This window comes from Loxodonta africana, chromosome 26, assembly GCF_030014295.1.
Source record: "Loxodonta africana isolate mLoxAfr1 chromosome 26, mLoxAfr1.hap2, whole genome shotgun sequence".
Classification (NCBI taxonomy): domain Eukaryota; kingdom Metazoa; phylum Chordata; class Mammalia; order Proboscidea; family Elephantidae; genus Loxodonta; species Loxodonta africana.
Genome location: NC_087367.1, coordinates 41,546,757 through 41,563,298, shown reverse-complemented (window position 1 = coordinate 41,563,298; position 16,542 = coordinate 41,546,757). Strand labels below are relative to the sequence as shown.

Here is a 16,542-nt window from a genome sequence, read left to right as displayed (position 1 = left end):
GTCTTAAACCAATCGCTTTTGAGATATAAAAGGAGATTAGGCACAGAAAAAAAAGCACAAATGGGGAAAGACTGATGTTACATGGGAATACCTCAAAGAACACTAGGGAATCTAAGACAAGGATTTTCCCCCAGAGCGGACAAAGAGTGCTTTCCCTTAAAGCCAGCACCCTGAATTCAGACTTCTAATCTCTGAATTGTGAGAAGACAAACTTCTATTCATTAAAGCCACCCACCTGTATTTCTGTCACAGTAGCTCAAGAACTAACAATTTCTCTACATTCTCACCAACATGTGATATTATCAGACTTTTTAATATTTGCCAATTTGATAAGAATAAAACAGTTTCTTCTTGTGGTTCTTTGAACTTTCTTGGTTATCAGTGAAATTATTATAATTCAGGGGTTTTCCAACTGTGGGTTGCTTTGAGTCATGATATCACTTAGATGAGCTGCAAGAATCATTCTTAAGAAAACTAAAAAGATCAGAAAATATCTAAGTGCACTGCATATGGGGGAGTAAATATTGTTTCATGGAACTTATTACCATGTGTGTTTGTATTAGGTCACAATGAAAAATGTTTTTGTAACTATGAGTCTCTAGCAAAAGTTTAAAAGCCATTGCTATAGCTGTTTGGAGTCCCACGTAAGCTCTCATGACTAACGAAAAGGTTAGCAGCTCGAACCCACAGAGAGACACCTCAGAAGAAAGGCCTGGTAACCTGCTTCCAAAAGGTCACAGTCCTGAAAACCCTATTCTGCTCTGACATACATGGGGTCACCATGAGTCTGAACTGACTTTTGGGTAACTAAGTGGTGCATCATTTATGCCCACAGCCCAGAAGAATGCATTTTTGTAAAGGAAGGACTTGAGATGTTTAAGTACTGACTGCCAAGAGCAGAGAACCTGAAGAGAAGAAAAAACTAAGGGAAGCAATAAGGGGTACATTTTATGGAAAAAGGATTGTATACAACTAACCATCCCCTACTTAAAGCTTACTTAAAACGAATGACACATTTCTCAATAAGACAAGGTTTCTCAGGCAACAATAAAAAGCAGAAACTGGGATCCTGTCCTCTCAACTACCCAAGTGCCAGAAAACTGACCTCTCTTTCTCTGTAGACACACCCTAATTCCTACATCAAGAATCATCTCATTCTGAGGCAGAGGCTGATGGAAGAACATCCTTCTAGGCCTCTGCTTCCTACCTCTTTCCCCTACAGAGTATCACAGTAGTATCATCTAAATTTCAAAGATTCGTATTTTAGTCAGCTGACAAAGATTTACTGAGCCTCTACTATGTCACTTTTCTAACCCTTTGGTTAGCAGCTGTAGCACTTAACCACTATGCCACCAGGGTTTCCTTTTTTTTTTTTTCTACTATGTCACTTTTCTATTATGGAATTAAGGAGGCGGGGCCAAGATGGTGGGGTACTCACATGCTTCTTGCAGTCCCTTTTACCACAAAGTCCCCCCAAAAAATTAGTGACTCAATTATATATTACAATCTAGAAGCCCTGAACATCAAAGACAATGTTGGGTCAAACTGAGCAACAAGGGAAGGAAGAGACAGTTCTGAAGCAGAGAGAATTTGCCAGACTTGACCTGGCCAGCACTCTGCAGGCTGGATCGGCTGGCACGCACATGCTGAGGCTAGCAGTAGCACTCAGGACACATTTTCCACACAGGGACACATTTTCCACACCAGGAGAAACCAAGAAGCGGAGAGTCTACTCAAGCCTGCAGAACCAGGGAGAAGTGGTGCTGAATCTGTGAAAGTTAAGTGAAGTGTTTAACCCACTGCGCAGGGTCAAAAAACCCTTTCCCCCTCTGGGAAGTACCAATCTCCCATTCATCTGCCCCTCCTCACTGCGCTCCTTTCCCAATCCGATTTCAGCGACTGCAGCACGCTCTGGTACAGAAGTGGGAACCGTCGCACAGCCCAAGCCGTTCTCCCAGATTTGGAGAGGGAACGAATTAACAAACAGGAAAAAAATACTCTGCCAGCTCCTCTAAGCCAAGAACTCAGGGCAGGCACAGCCCCTTTGCCTAGGCACAAGCATAAGGGGTCCACACACTCTGAATGCCTTTCACCCCTGCCTAGACCTGTGTGGGCCCATGTCAACAGTGTAGGCCCTTGTTAGCACAGTAAGTACAACAGTGTATATACCCAAAGCTTATATTCTCAACTGCAACAGCTAAGAGGGAGTGGCAGATTCGTGACATTTGACACTGCCCTGCCAATTAAGCAGGGTCCTCACCTACCCACATCAGGGGCCTAAGGAATGACTGCTCCACCCACTCCACCTAGACACCCATGACAGGAGTCTGAGAATAAGTGGTACCTCCCAATCCTTACACCCAACAGCAATGGGTGCCCAAAGTCCTACTGCAAAACCCACCCACTTATGTGCTCTAGGTAACAGGGACATGCCTTCTACCCAGGAATTCCAGGGCAGTCATCGGCCCCCTATCTTGCCCAGTACATAACTCCCTACTTCAACCAGATACCTGTGGCTACTCCAATCACCTCTACGTAGCCGTGCCTGTCTAGGTCTACAGGTAAGAACCTGCACCAAACACTTGGTGACGACAACCTGGACCCCAGAGCTGAATCCACACAAGAAAAGTAAATGTACTCCTGGGTTCACATACCTAGTTAACAGCTCTAACCACCTGGTGACAGGACATGAGAGCTTCAAAGACTCCAATAATCAAAGAAGCTCACATGACCAGCCCATTTAGGCACATCAAAACAAGCAGCTAGGACACAGTAAGCAAATATAAAATAAATATAATAACTTATCGATGGTTCTGAGAAAACAGTCAATATCAAATCACATAAAGAGGCAGACCATGATGGCTTCACCAAGAGACCAAAACAAAGAACCAAGAAACCTCTCGGAGGAAGATAATGTCTTGGAATTACCAGAGATAGAATTCCAAAGATTAATATACAGACCTGTTCAAGAGATCAGGAAGAAGATCAGGCAAAACGCAAACCAAGCTGAGGAAGAGAGAAAGCAACAGAAGAACTTTAGAAGGTTATACAAGAGCATAATGACAAATTTAACAGGCTGCAACAATCCATAGAAACAAAGCAAAAAGAAATCCAAAAGCTTATCAATAAAATTTCCAAAAGAACTCAAAAGAAAGTTGTAAGAGCCAAATTGAGGCAACTGAAGTCAGAATTAGTGAGACTGAAGATAAACCACTTGACACTGATATGAGAAAAGATCAGATAAAAGAATTTTAAAAACTGAAGAAACCCTAAGAATTATGTGGGACTCTATCAAGAGGAATAACCTACAAGTGACTGGAGTATCTGAACATGGGAGGGTAACAGAAAATACAGACAGAACTGTTGAAGATTTGTTGGCAGAAGACTTCCGGTATCATGAAAGATTAGAAGATATCTAGCCAAGAAGCTCACTGAACCCCGCACAGGGTAGATCCCAAAAGAAAGTCACCAAGACATATATTCAAACTTGCCAAAAACCAAAGATAGAGACTTAAAATTTTAAGAGTGGCTAGGGATAATTTTTTTAGGGATAAATGAAAAGTCTTCTACAAAAAAGAGCCAATCAGACTAAGCTCAGACTACTCAGCAGAAACCATGCAGGCAAGAAGGCAATGGGATGACTTACATAAAGTCTTGAAGAAAAAAAAACTGCCATCCAAGGATTATATATCTAGCAAAACTGCTTATCAAATATGATGATGAAATTAGGGCATTTCCAGATAAATAAAAGTTAAGGGAACTTGTAAAAACCAAACTGAAACTGCAAAAAATACTAAAGGGAGTCCTCTGGTTAGTAAATCATTAACCAGATAATAACCCAAGGCTGGAACACAGGACAGAACAACCAAATATCAACACAGATAGTTAAGTCACAAAAAAGAGTCAAAGCTAAAACTGAAAATAGGGCAACAGAGATATCAATGTGTAAAAGACGACATTAAACCAAAAAACAGAGACTACATTACATAGTCACAGAACTTCATACAGAGATGAAGTCAAGGAGATATCGAGAAATATAAGATTGGTTTAAATGAAGAAAAACATAGGGTAAACATTAAGGTAACCACAAAGGAAACGAACAATCCTACACATCAAAATAAAAAAGAAGAAAAACATAAAGACTCAACAAATACAAAATCAACAATAAAAAAAAAATAAGAAAACACATAAAGAAAAACTCAGCACAGAAAATTAAGTGGAACAAAGAAACTATCAACAACACAAAAAAGACATTAAAATGACCACACTAAACTCATGCCTATCCATAATCATGCTGAATGTAAATGGACTAAATGCACCAATAAAGAAACAGAGAGTGGCAGAATAGATTAAAAAAAAAAAAAAAAAAAGCATGATCTGTGTATATGCTGCCTACAAAAGACATACTTTAGACTCAAAGTCACAAACAAACTAAAACTCAAAGGATGGGAAAAAAGGTTTCAAGGAAACAACAATCAAAAAAGAGTGGCTAGCCCCCAAGAAGATAAAATACTTAGGAATGAATCTTACCAGAGATATAAAAGACTTATACAAAGAAAACTACAGTACACTTCTGCAAGAAACCAAGAGAGACTTACTTAAGTGGAAAAACGTACCTTGTTCATGGATAGGAAGACTTAACTTTATAAAAATGTCTATTCCACCAAAAGCAATCTATACATTTAATGCAATTCCTATCCAAATCCCAACGACATTCTTTAATGAGTTGGAGAAACAAATCACCAACTTCATATGGAAGGGAAAGAGCCCCCGGATAAATAAAGCATTACTGAAAAAGAAGAACAAAGCAGGAGGCCTTACTTTACTTGATTTAAGAACCTGTTACACCACCACAGTAGTCAAAACAGCCTGGTACTGGTACAACAACAGATACATGGACCAGTGGAACAGAATTAAGAATCCAGACATAAATCCATCCACATATGAGCAGTTGATATTTGACAAAGGCCCAAAAACAGTTAAATGGGGGAAAGACAGTCTTTTTAACAAATTGTGCTTCCATAACTGGATATCCATCTGCAAAAAAATGAAACAAGACCCATACCTCACACCATGCACAAAAACTAACTCAAAATGGATCAAAGACCTAAATATAAAATCTAAAATGATAAAGATCATGGAAGAAAAAATAGGGACATTAGGAGCCCTGATAGATGGCATAAACAGTATACAAAACATTATTAAGAATGCAGAAGAAAAACTAGGTAACTGGGAGCTCCGAAAAATCAAACACCTATGCTCATCCAAAGACTTCACCAAAAGAGTAAAAAGACTACCTACAGACTGGGAAAAAGTTTTTAGCTATTACATTTCTGATCAGCGCCTGATCTCTAAAATCTATATGATACTGCAAAAACTCAACTACAAAAAGACAAATAACCCTATTAAAAAACAGGCAAAAGATACGAATAGACACTTCACTAAAGGAGACATTCAGGTAGCTAACAGATATATGAGGAAATGTTCATGATCATTAGCCATTAGAGAAATGCAGATCAAAACTACAGTGAGATGTCATCTCACTCCAACAAGGCTGGCATTAATCCAAAAAACACAAAATAAATGATGGAGAGGCTGTGGAGAGATTGGAACATTCATATACTGCTGGTGGGAATGTCAAATGGTACAACCACTTTGGAAATCGATCTGGCGCTTCCTTAAAAAAGCTAGAAATAGAACTACCATACGATCCAGCAATCCCACTCCTTGAAATATATCTGGAGAAATAAGAGCCTTTACACGAACAGATATATGCGCACCCATGTTTACTGCAGCACTATTTACAACAGCAAAAAGATGGAAGCAACCAAGGTGCACATCAATGGATGAATGGATAAATAAATTATGGTATATTCACACAATGGAATACTACGCATTGATTAAGAACAGTGAGGAATCTGTGAAACATTTCATAACATGGAGGAACCTGGAAGGCATCATGCTGAGTGAAATTAGTCAGCTGCAAAAGGACAAATATTGTATAAGACCACTATTATAAGAACTTGAGAAATAGTTTAAACTGAGAAAAAAATTCTTTTGTGGTTATGAGAGGAAGGAGGGTGGGAGGGTGGGAGAGGGGTAGTCACTAATTAGTTGGTAGATAAGAACTACTTTAGGTGAAGGGAAATACACAATACAGGGGAGGTAAGCACAACTGGACTAAACCAAAAGCAAAGGAGTTTCCTGAGTAAACTGAATGCTTCGAAGGCCAGTGTAGCAAGGGCAGGGGTTTGGGGACCATGATTTCAGGGGATATCTAAGTCAGCTGGCATAATAAAATCTATTAAGAAAACATTCTGCATCCCACTTTAAAGAGTGGCATCTGGGGTCTTAAACGCTAGCAAGCAGCCATCTAAGATGCATCAATTGGTCTCAAACCACTTTGACCAAAGAAGAATGAAGAACACCAAGGACACAAGGTAATTACGAGCCCAAGAGACAGAAACAGCCACATGAACCACAGACTACATCATCCTGAGACCAGAAGAACAAGATGGTGCCCAGCTACAACCAATGACTGCCCTGAGAGGGAACACAACAGAGAACCCCTGAGGGAGCAGGTGAGCAGTGGGATCCAGACCCCAAATTGTCATAAAAAGACCAGACTTACTGGTCTAAGACTGGAAGGAACCCGGTGGTCATGGCCCCCAGCCCTTCTGTTGGCCCAGGACAGGAAAAAAAAAAGAGTGGTAATATTAATCTCTGACAAAATAGACTTTAAAGCAAAATCCACCATAAAGGATAAGGAAGGACACCATATAGTGATTAAAGGGTGAATGCATCAAGAGGTCATAACCACAATAAATATTTATGCACCCAATAACAGGGCTCCAAACTACATAAAACTCTAACAGCAATGAAAAGAGAAAGAGCTCCACAATAACAGTAGGAGACTTCAACACACCACTTTCAGTGAAAGACATAACATTCACAAACAAGCTCAATAAAGACACAGAAGATCTAAACGCCACAATCAACCAACTTGACCTCATGGACATATACAGAATATTCCACCCAACCGCAGTCAAGTGTACTTTCTTTTCCAAAGCACACAGAACATTCTTCAGAAAGACTACAAATTAGGCCACAAAACAAGCCTTAACAGAATCCAAATCATCGAAATATTACAAAACACCTTTTCTGACTATAAAATCATAAAAGCAGAAGTCAATAACAGAAAAAGCAAAGGAAAAAAGTCAGCTATGTGGAAACTGAACAACACCCCACTCAAAAACTCCTGGGTTATAGAAGAAATCAAGGACTGAATGAAGAAATTCACATAATCAAATGGAGAATGAAAACACATCCTACCAGAACCTTTGCAACCAGCAAAAGCAGCACTCAGGAGTCAATTTATAGCAATAAATGCACACATCCAAAAAGAAGAAAGCGCCAAAATCAAAACATTAACCCTCAGCCTGGACAAACAGACAGCACCAAAAGAAGCTCGAAGGCACCAGAAGAAAGGAAATAATGAAGATTAAAGCAGAAGTAAACAAAATAGAGAATAGAAAGACAATTGATAGCGTCAACAAGACCAAAGTTGGTTCTTTGAATAGATCAACAAAATCGATAAACCACTGGCCAAACTGACAAAAGAAAAACAGAAGAGGAAGCTAATAACCCGAGTAGGAAATGAAATGGGTGGTATCACAACAGACCCAAATGAAATTAAAAGCATTATAGCAGAATACTCTGAAAACCTGTACTCCAACAAATCTGGAAACCTACAGGAAATGGACAAATTTCAAGAAGCACACTACCTACCTAAACTAACATACAGATGTAGAACAACTAAATAAACCTAAAACAAAAGAAGAGATTGAAAAGGTAATTAAAAAACTTCCAACAAAAAAAAAGCCCTGGCTCTGCTGGCTTCACTGGAGAATTCTACCAAACTTTCAGAGAAGAATTAACACCACTACTACTAAAGGTATTTCACAGCATGGGAAAAGATGGAATATTCCCAAACTCATTTTTGAAGCCAGCATAACCCCGATACCAAAACCAGGTAAAGATGTCACAAAAAAAAGAAAATTATAGCCCAGTATCTCTCATGAACACAGACACAAAAATTCTCAACAAAATTCTAGACAACAGAATTCAACATCAAAAAAAAAATTTTTTACCATGACCAAGTGGGATTCATACCAACTATGCAGGGATGGTTCAATACTAAAAAAACAATCACTGTAATCCATCACATAAATAATACAAAAGAACCAAGATCAATTGATACAGAAAAGGCATCTGACCAAGTCCAACACCCATTCATGACAAAAACTCTCAGCAAAATATGAATGAAGTGAAATTTCTCAACATAATAAAGGGCATTTATACAAAGCTAACAGTCAACATCATCCTAAATGGAGAGAGCCTGAAAGCATTTCCCTTGAGAACAGGAACCAGACAAGAATGCCCTTTATCACCATTCTTCTCCAACATTGTGCTGGAGGTCCTAGCCGGACCAGTAAGGCAAGAAAAAGAAATAAAGCGCCTCCAAATTGGTAAACGAGGAGTAAAAGTATCTCTATTTGCATATAATATGATCTTATACACAAAAAAAACCCAAAGACTCCACAAGAAAACTACTGGAATTAATAGAAAAGTTCAGCAAAGTATCAGGTTATAAGATAAACATACAAAAATTAGTTGGATTCCTCTATGCCAACAAAAAGAACTTCGAAAAGAAAATCAGCAAATCAATACCATCTACAATAGCCCCCAAGAAGATAAAATACTTAGGAATAAATCTAACCAGAGATATAAAAGACCTATACAAAGAAAACTACAAGACACTACCACAGGAAACCAAAAAAGACCTACGTAAGTGGAAAAACATACCTTGCTCATGGATATGAAGACTCAACATTGTGAAAAAGTCAATTCTATCCAATACAATGTACAGATACAATGCAATTCTGGTCCAAATTCCAACAACATTTTTTAACTAGGTGGAGAAACAACTCACCAACTTCATATGAAAAGGGCAGAGGCCCCAGATAAGTAAACCATTACTGAAGAACAAAGTGGGAGGCCACACTACCTGATTTTGGAACATACTGTACCACCATGATAGTCAAAACAGCTTGGTACAGTACAACAACAAATACAGAGACCAATGGGGAACAGAATTGAGAATCCAGACATAAATTCATCCACCTACAAGCAGTTGATATTTGACAAAGGCCCAAAGTCCATTAAATGGGGAAAAGACAGTCTTTAACAAATGGTGCTGGCATAACTGCATATCCATCTGCAAAAAAATGAAACAAGACCCCATACCTCAAGCCACGTACAAAAACTAACTCAAAATGGATCAAAGACCTGAATATAAAATCTAAAACAATAAAGACCATGGAAGAAAAAATATGGACAATGCTAGAAGCCCTAATACATCACATAAACAGTATACAAAACATAACTAACAATGTACAAACACCAGAAGAGAAACTAAATAACGGGGCGGTGGGGGGGTCCTAAAAATCAAACACATGCTCACCCAAAGACTTCACCAGAGTAAAAATACAACCTACAGACTGGAAAAAAATTTTTGGCTACAACATATCTGATAAGAGTCTAATCTCTAAAATCTACAATATATGCAAAACTGCAACAAAAAGACAACCCAGTTAAAAAATAGGCAAAAGAAATGAACAGATACTTCACCAAAAAAGATATTCAGGCAGTTAATGGATACATGAGGAAATGCGCACAATCATTAGCCATTGGAAAAATACAAATCAAAACTACAGTGAGATACCATCTCACCCCAACAAGGCTGGCACTGATCCAAAAACACAAAATAATAAACGCTGGAGAGGTTGTGAAGAGACTGGAACACTTAACCACTACTGGTGAGGATGTAAAATGGTACAACCACTTTGGAAATCAATTTGGCACTTCCTTAAAAAGCTAGAAATAGGTCTACCATACGATGCAGCAATCCCACTCCTTGGACTATATCCTAAAGAAGTAACAGCCATCACAGGAGTAGATATATGCACGCCCATGTTCACTGCAGCCCTGTTCACAATAGCAAAAAGACCCAACCTATGTGCCCAACAACAGATGAATGGATAAACAAATTATGGCATATTCACATAATGGAATACTACACAATGATAAAGAAAAACGATGAATCTGCAAAACATCTCACAACATGGATGAATCTGGAAGACATTATGCTGAACGAAATTAGCTGCAAAAGGACAAAATATTGTATGAGACCACTATCATAAGAACTCAAGAAAACGTTTAAACACAGAAGAAAACATTCTTTGATGGTTACTACAATGAGGAGGGAAGGAGAAGGAAATTCACTAACTAGATGGTAGACAAGAATCATCTTAGGTGAAGGGAAGGACAACACAGAATACAGGGGGAAGTCAGCACAACTGGACTAAACCAATAGCTAAAAAGTGTCCTCAACACAACCAAACACTTCAAGGAACAGAGTAACAGGGGCTGGGATCCGGGACCTTGCTTTCGAGGGACATCTAGGTCAACAGGCATAACAAAATTTATTAAGAAAATGTTCTGCATTCCACTTTGGTGAGTGTCATCTGGGGTCTTAAAAGATTGCGAGCAAACATCGATTGGTTCCAACCCACCTGGAGCAAAGGAGAATGAAGAACACCAAAGACAAAAGGAAAATACTACCTTAAGAGAAAGAATGGGCCACATAAAACAGAGACTCCATCGGCCTGAGCCCAGAAGACTAGATGGTGCCCAGCTACCGCCAATAATCGCCCTGACAGGAAACACAACAGCGAGTCCCTGACGGAGCAGGAGAAAAGTATGGTACAGAACTCAAATTCACGTAAAAAGACCAAACTTAATGGTCTGAGACTAGAGGAACCCCAGAATACATGGTCCCCGGACTCTCTTTTAACTTAGAACTAAAACCATTCCCAAAGAAAACTCTTCAGAAAAAGATTAGTTTGTACTATAAAACATAAAATACTTGTGGAAGAGTGTGCTTCTTGGTTCAAGTAGATACAAGAGACTAAATGGGCAGCTCCTGCTTTGAGGCAGGATGAGAAGGCAGAAAGGGATAGGAGCTCGTTGAATGCACGTGGGAAACCCGGGGCAGAAAGGTAGAGTGTGCTGTGATAAAATAGGGATTGCAACTAAGGTCACATAACAATATGCGTATAAATTTCTGTATGAGAAATTAACTTGAGCCGTAAACTTTCACCTAAAGCACACACACAAAAAAAATGAGGCTGTATCTCCCTAACAATTTTAACTCCTGCTTATATCCTGTAAAACCTAGTATCTTTAGCTAAAATGGTCCTACATGCCTCTACTTGCAAATATTTTGCTTCTTGGACTGTTAAACCATCCCCTGACCAAGCTTCTATATTTAACCTGTTTGTCCCAAGTAACTACCCTTTTTCATAAGAATTTCCTCCTCACACACTGCTGGACTCATCACACCCCAGCAATGTAAATCTCTTGCAGTACGTGTAAAACTACTCACTACTTTATAGGAGTGAGATCTTAAGCACTTAAATTCCTTAACTTCTTTGAGAGTCTCTTCATCTCTAAAACAACGGGCATCAAAGAATGGTGAGAATTACATAAGCTCTCCCTCTCATTGCCTTCTTTTTAAAAAAATTTTTTTTCATTTTCATTTCCTCTCAATGCAATAAAACACTTTTACAGAGGGAGGCACTTTAAAAATTCTCACTGATTTAAGATACTGGCCAGGAAATATAGGAATGGAAAAAGTATGAGGAAAAGACAAAATAAGTGAGGAAACTTATCAAGTGAGGCTATTGCTCTGCCTACGTCCTCTTCAGGAAACCCTGGTGGTGTAGTGGTTAAGTGCTACGGCTGCTAACCAACGGATCGGCAGTTTGAATCTACCAGGTGTTCCTTGGAACTCTATGGGGCAGTTCTACTCTGTCCTGTAGGGTCGCTATGAGTCAGAATCGACTCAACAGCACTGGGTTTTTGGGTTTATGTCCTCTTCATGAACATCGAGACTCTAAAAAGACAAATGTTAAGATACTTCTTTCCCCACGGGAGGCAGAATTATAAGAACCCCCAATGACCTGAGCCCTTGAGTATGGGAGAGACCTTTGGATATAATGGGATATCACTACTGTGACTGTTACATGACAAAGGGATTTTTGCATACGTAATTAAGGTCCCCAATCAGTTGAACAGAGCCCTGGTGGCACAGTGGTTGAGAGTTCAGGCTGCCAACCAAAGAGTTGGCAGTTCAGATCCACCAGAAGATCTACTCTGTCCTATAGGGTCAGTATGAGTCGGAATTGACTCAATGGCAATGGTTTAATCAGCTGAGAGAACTGCCACATTTTCTATCCTGGAGCCACTGGTGGGTTCAAACCGCCAAGCAGCCAAGTACTCTGACAACTGCACCACCAGTTGAGAAGGAGCCCTGCTGGTGCAGTGGTTAATGTGCTGGGCTGCTGACCAAAAGGTCAGCAGTTTGAACCCACCAGCAGCTCCGCAGGAGAAAGATGCAGCATCATGTAAAGATTTACAGCCTTGGAAACCCTATGTCGCAGTTCTACTCTGTCCTACAAGGTCGCTATGAGTTGGAATCCACTGGAGACAATGGGTTTGGTTTTTGGTTTTAATCAGTTGAGTAAATCAAAATGGAGATTATCCTGGGTGGGTCTCACCTAATCAGGTAAGCTCTTAAAAGGGAGTCTAGAATTCAATCAAAGCCCTTTGAAGCAGCAGTCAAGAAATCAAAGGACACATTGCATTGGGCAAACCTGCAAAAGACCTCTTTGAAGTGTTTGAAAAGCAAAGACATCACTTTGAGGACTAAGATGCATCTGACTCAAACCATGGTGTTTTCAATTACCCCACATGCATGTGAAAGCTGGACAACGATTAAGGAAGACCAAAGAAGAACGGATGCCTTTCAATTATGGCACTGGCAAAGAATACTGAATATACCATGGACTATCAGAAAAATAAACAAATCTATTTTGGAAGAAGTACAGCCAGAATGCTCCTTAGAAACAAGGATGGCAAGCCTATGTTTCACATGCTTTGGACATGTTATCAGGACGGACCAGTCCCTGAAGAGCGTCATCATACTTGGTAGAGGGTCAGCAAAAAAAAAGACTCTCAACGAGATGGACTGACACAGTGGCTACAACAATGGGCTCAAACATGGCAACAATTGTGAGGACGGCACAGGAAGAGGCAGTGTTTCATTTTGTCGTACTATGAGTCGGAACTGACTTGACAGAGCCTAACAACTAACAACAGAGGTCAGAGACAGAGAAGTCGGATAGACCTGCTCCTGCTGCCTGGATGAAAGCAAGCTGCCATGCTGTGAACTGCCTATGAGGCCACGTGGTAAGAAACTGTGGGTGGCCTCTAGGACCTGAAAGTGGTCGCTGGCCAACAGTGAGCAAAATGGTAACAACAGTAACAGCTGCAAGGAAATGAATATTGCCAGCAAGCAATGAGCTTGGAAGAGGACCCCAAGCCTCAGTTGAGAAATGCAGTCACAGCCAAATCTTAATTTCAGCTGGGTGAGACCCTGAACAGAGAACCCAACTATACCATACCAGACTTCGGACATACAAAAACTGAGAAATAATGAAGAGGTGTTGTCTATATCATTTAATTTGTACTAATCTGTTATGCGTCAATAGAAAACTAATACACCCCCTCAATAAGCTAGAGGACCAAGCAGCAAAAAAAAAATAAGGAAAGGAGGGTGTATCTTCTTCCCCAGAGTGCATTACATCGTTTCACAGCACTGAGATTATGAAGGCATTTTTTTTTATAAATCTACTGTCATGGAAAAAGATTAAAACTTAAAATCTACATGAAGTTTTAGCAATTACAAAGTGCTTTCTCACTCACACACATCTTGTTAAATAACTATATATCACCACCATATTAGAAATGAGAAAAGTAAGGCTCAAAGAGTGACATCCAAAAGATCACATGCCCAGGTGACGTTCAAAGTAAATCCAGACCAGGACTCTCCTCTACGCCACAACTTCTTTAATGATTTCAAAGAACCATTCAAATGAACAGTAATGGTATTACTCAATTCAAAAGAGGCACTCCTAACAGCAAGCATAACCACATAATACAATTTTCTATATTTCACATCTCTTTAAATATCCCTTAGTTTTGCCAGAACATCAAAACTAAAGCGGAGACTGGGAAAATTTTGCTTGAAAATAGTTTGGTTGTAATAATGACCATTGGTAGACCACTTCAATAAATATAATTTAATCAAAATGCACTAAGAAAATGTAAAGGAAAAAAATATGCAAAACACCTGTAGGTTTTCTAGAACTTTATTTGGGTAGCAATCTTTTGGGTAACAATCTGTTGTTGAGTATTTTCAAAAAACAAAATCAAGTAAGTAACTGGTTTTTTCAATGTTTCCCCCTTGGGCAGTTTTTTTAATCTGAATTTTTCATACATTGTGAATATGAGAACAGGGTACAATATATCATAAACAAGTCATTTTTATTTTCACTGTTCTGTATATTTCCATAAATACTACACCATCAGAATACGCTATTTTGTAAAGAAAAAACAAAACATGGAAACGAAAACGTGGAGTCACATTCAAATTCCAAATAAGTTAAAAATCACACAACTTTCTGCCAATTCAGATACTTTCAAACACTAACTATATTTGCTAACAATATGCAAAATATATTCCTTTCTAGTCCCAATCAAGAAAAGGAGTAAACTATTTTCATCACTTTAACACCAACTTTAGCAGCAAATAATTCCCTATCATCACATACAGCATTGTTTTGATTCTGTAAGGTTCCAAAACCATCTCGTGATTTATATGCCGGGGGCACGATTCCCTGCAATACGAGGAGAATCAATAACACTTCAAATGTGGGCGGAAAGGGTGACGTGACCATATTAATACCTGAAAATCTCTTAGTCCCTACAGGACACAAGAAGCACCCGGTTCGGATCCTCCAATCGAGGCCCAGGTCCAACTCCAGGCTCTTCTGTTTCCCAGCTCTTCACCCCGCCCCCACCCCGAGAAAGGAGGGAAAACAACTTTTATTGGCCTCATCTCCCCGGGGATTGGCAAAACTAGCGGGGCAGTGCTCGGGCCTGGACACGTTTCACAAGGGGGCCTCGCTGGAGCCAGGAGTGCATATAGCGGGAAAGCCGGGCACCAACGCACCCACTCCTCCAGTCGCTCCCCTTCCGCCCCACCCCACGAAGAGGCCTGGGCCGGCAGCCACTCCGAGCGACCCTCCAGGCCCCTCCACTAAGGCGAGCTCGTTGTCATGTGACGCGGCCGCCACTAAAAAGCCGCAGAAACGCAGGTCTGCGAGTGGCGGAGGGCGTCCGCGCCAGCCCGCCTCGGCCCGGCCCCGCGGGCGCGGACGAGTCGCCAGAGCCCGGGAGAGAGGACGGAGGGCGGGCTTGGCGGCGGGCCCGAGCGCGCCACAAAGGCTTCCATGCCCGTCGTCGTAGTGCCAGGGCGGGCGGGGGCACAATCTTCGGGGCCTGCGGGAGGGGTGGGGAGCGACGAGGGAGCCAGGGTTCCCGCCGCGACACAGTCCCCATACCCAGCGCCTGCACGGCCCGCGCCCGCCGCCCCGCACAGGCCCGCGCGGCCTCTCTCCCGCGCGCAAATCCCGCGCCCGGCCCGCCCGCCGCTCCCCGCTCGCACTCCCTCGCTCTCGCCCAGCCTCCATCTTGGATCGGCGCTTCCAGCCCCCGCGCCGCGGCCGCCGCATTCCCCCTCTTTCCCGCCCCCTGCCGCCGCTGCCGCCGCCGCCGCTGCCGCCTGCACTCACCTTAGCTACCCATCCGGGCGCCGCTGTCCGTCGACCCAGTTTCCCCCCAAAAGTCTCCGGTGTGTTATTCCCGATGTGGGGGGGTTGTTACGGGGTGGTCGCCGGGGGTTCGGGAGCGGGGGCCGCGCCTTCAAAGGAGCTGCAATCCTAACCCGCCATCTGGTGGCATTTTCCACACGCCAATGGCGCCGCTGCAGACTTGGGTCCGGACCGCCCTCTGCTGGCGGTGGTGCTCACTGCCTCGCTAACGGGACGGGCCTGCCCGGAAAAGGGAGGGGGCTGAGGCGCGAGCTCGGGGGCGCGCGCAGACGCTTTCCTGTAGGGACTGCGCGCACGCGCACCAGTGGGGCGGGAAACGTAGCCGCCGCGTGGCGACCCCGCCCCTGCACGGATCGCTCCCTCGGCTCAGCCAATCCTGGGCGGCGGATCCTCTCGGGGCGGGGGGGGTGCTGTGGACGGCTCCCGGACCGCCAGAGGTGGGCGGAAGAACGGCCACGGTGGCGCCTGCGCACGCCGCCCGCCATTTTCGGAGCTTCTCCGAGAGCTGAGATGGGGGCTCGCCTCCAGCCCCGGAACGAGGTACCACCCCAGGTCGCGAGGCCACGCTTCCCTGCCGCCCCGCCCGGCTTCTGCCGCCCCAGCAGACAGCCCCGGAGGCCCGTGGCGGATACGAGAAGGAGCGGCAGCGCAAACCGTGCTTTTCCCGCCTCGCTGCGGTGTGAGA

At 42.3% G+C, this 16,542-nt stretch overlaps 1 protein-coding gene across 5 annotated transcripts in view; it reads right to left on the bottom strand.

Moving 5' to 3' along the window:
- The window catches only part of STAG1 (STAG1 cohesin complex component), a 519,923-nt gene extending 503,881 nt beyond the window's left edge, over positions 1-16,042 (bottom strand). For 3 of the 5 annotated variants that reach the window (XM_064277281.1, XM_023538818.2, XM_064277282.1), the window contains exon 1: positions 15,819-16,041. The gene's annotated coding sequence lies outside the window, so the exon portion shown is untranslated. Of the gene's footprint in view, positions 1-15,818 lie in introns of all 5 variants that reach the window. The other 2 variants (XM_023538819.2, XM_003419981.4) reach the window with 2 other exon arrangements.
- Between the last annotated feature and the right edge of the window lie 500 nt (positions 16,043-16,542).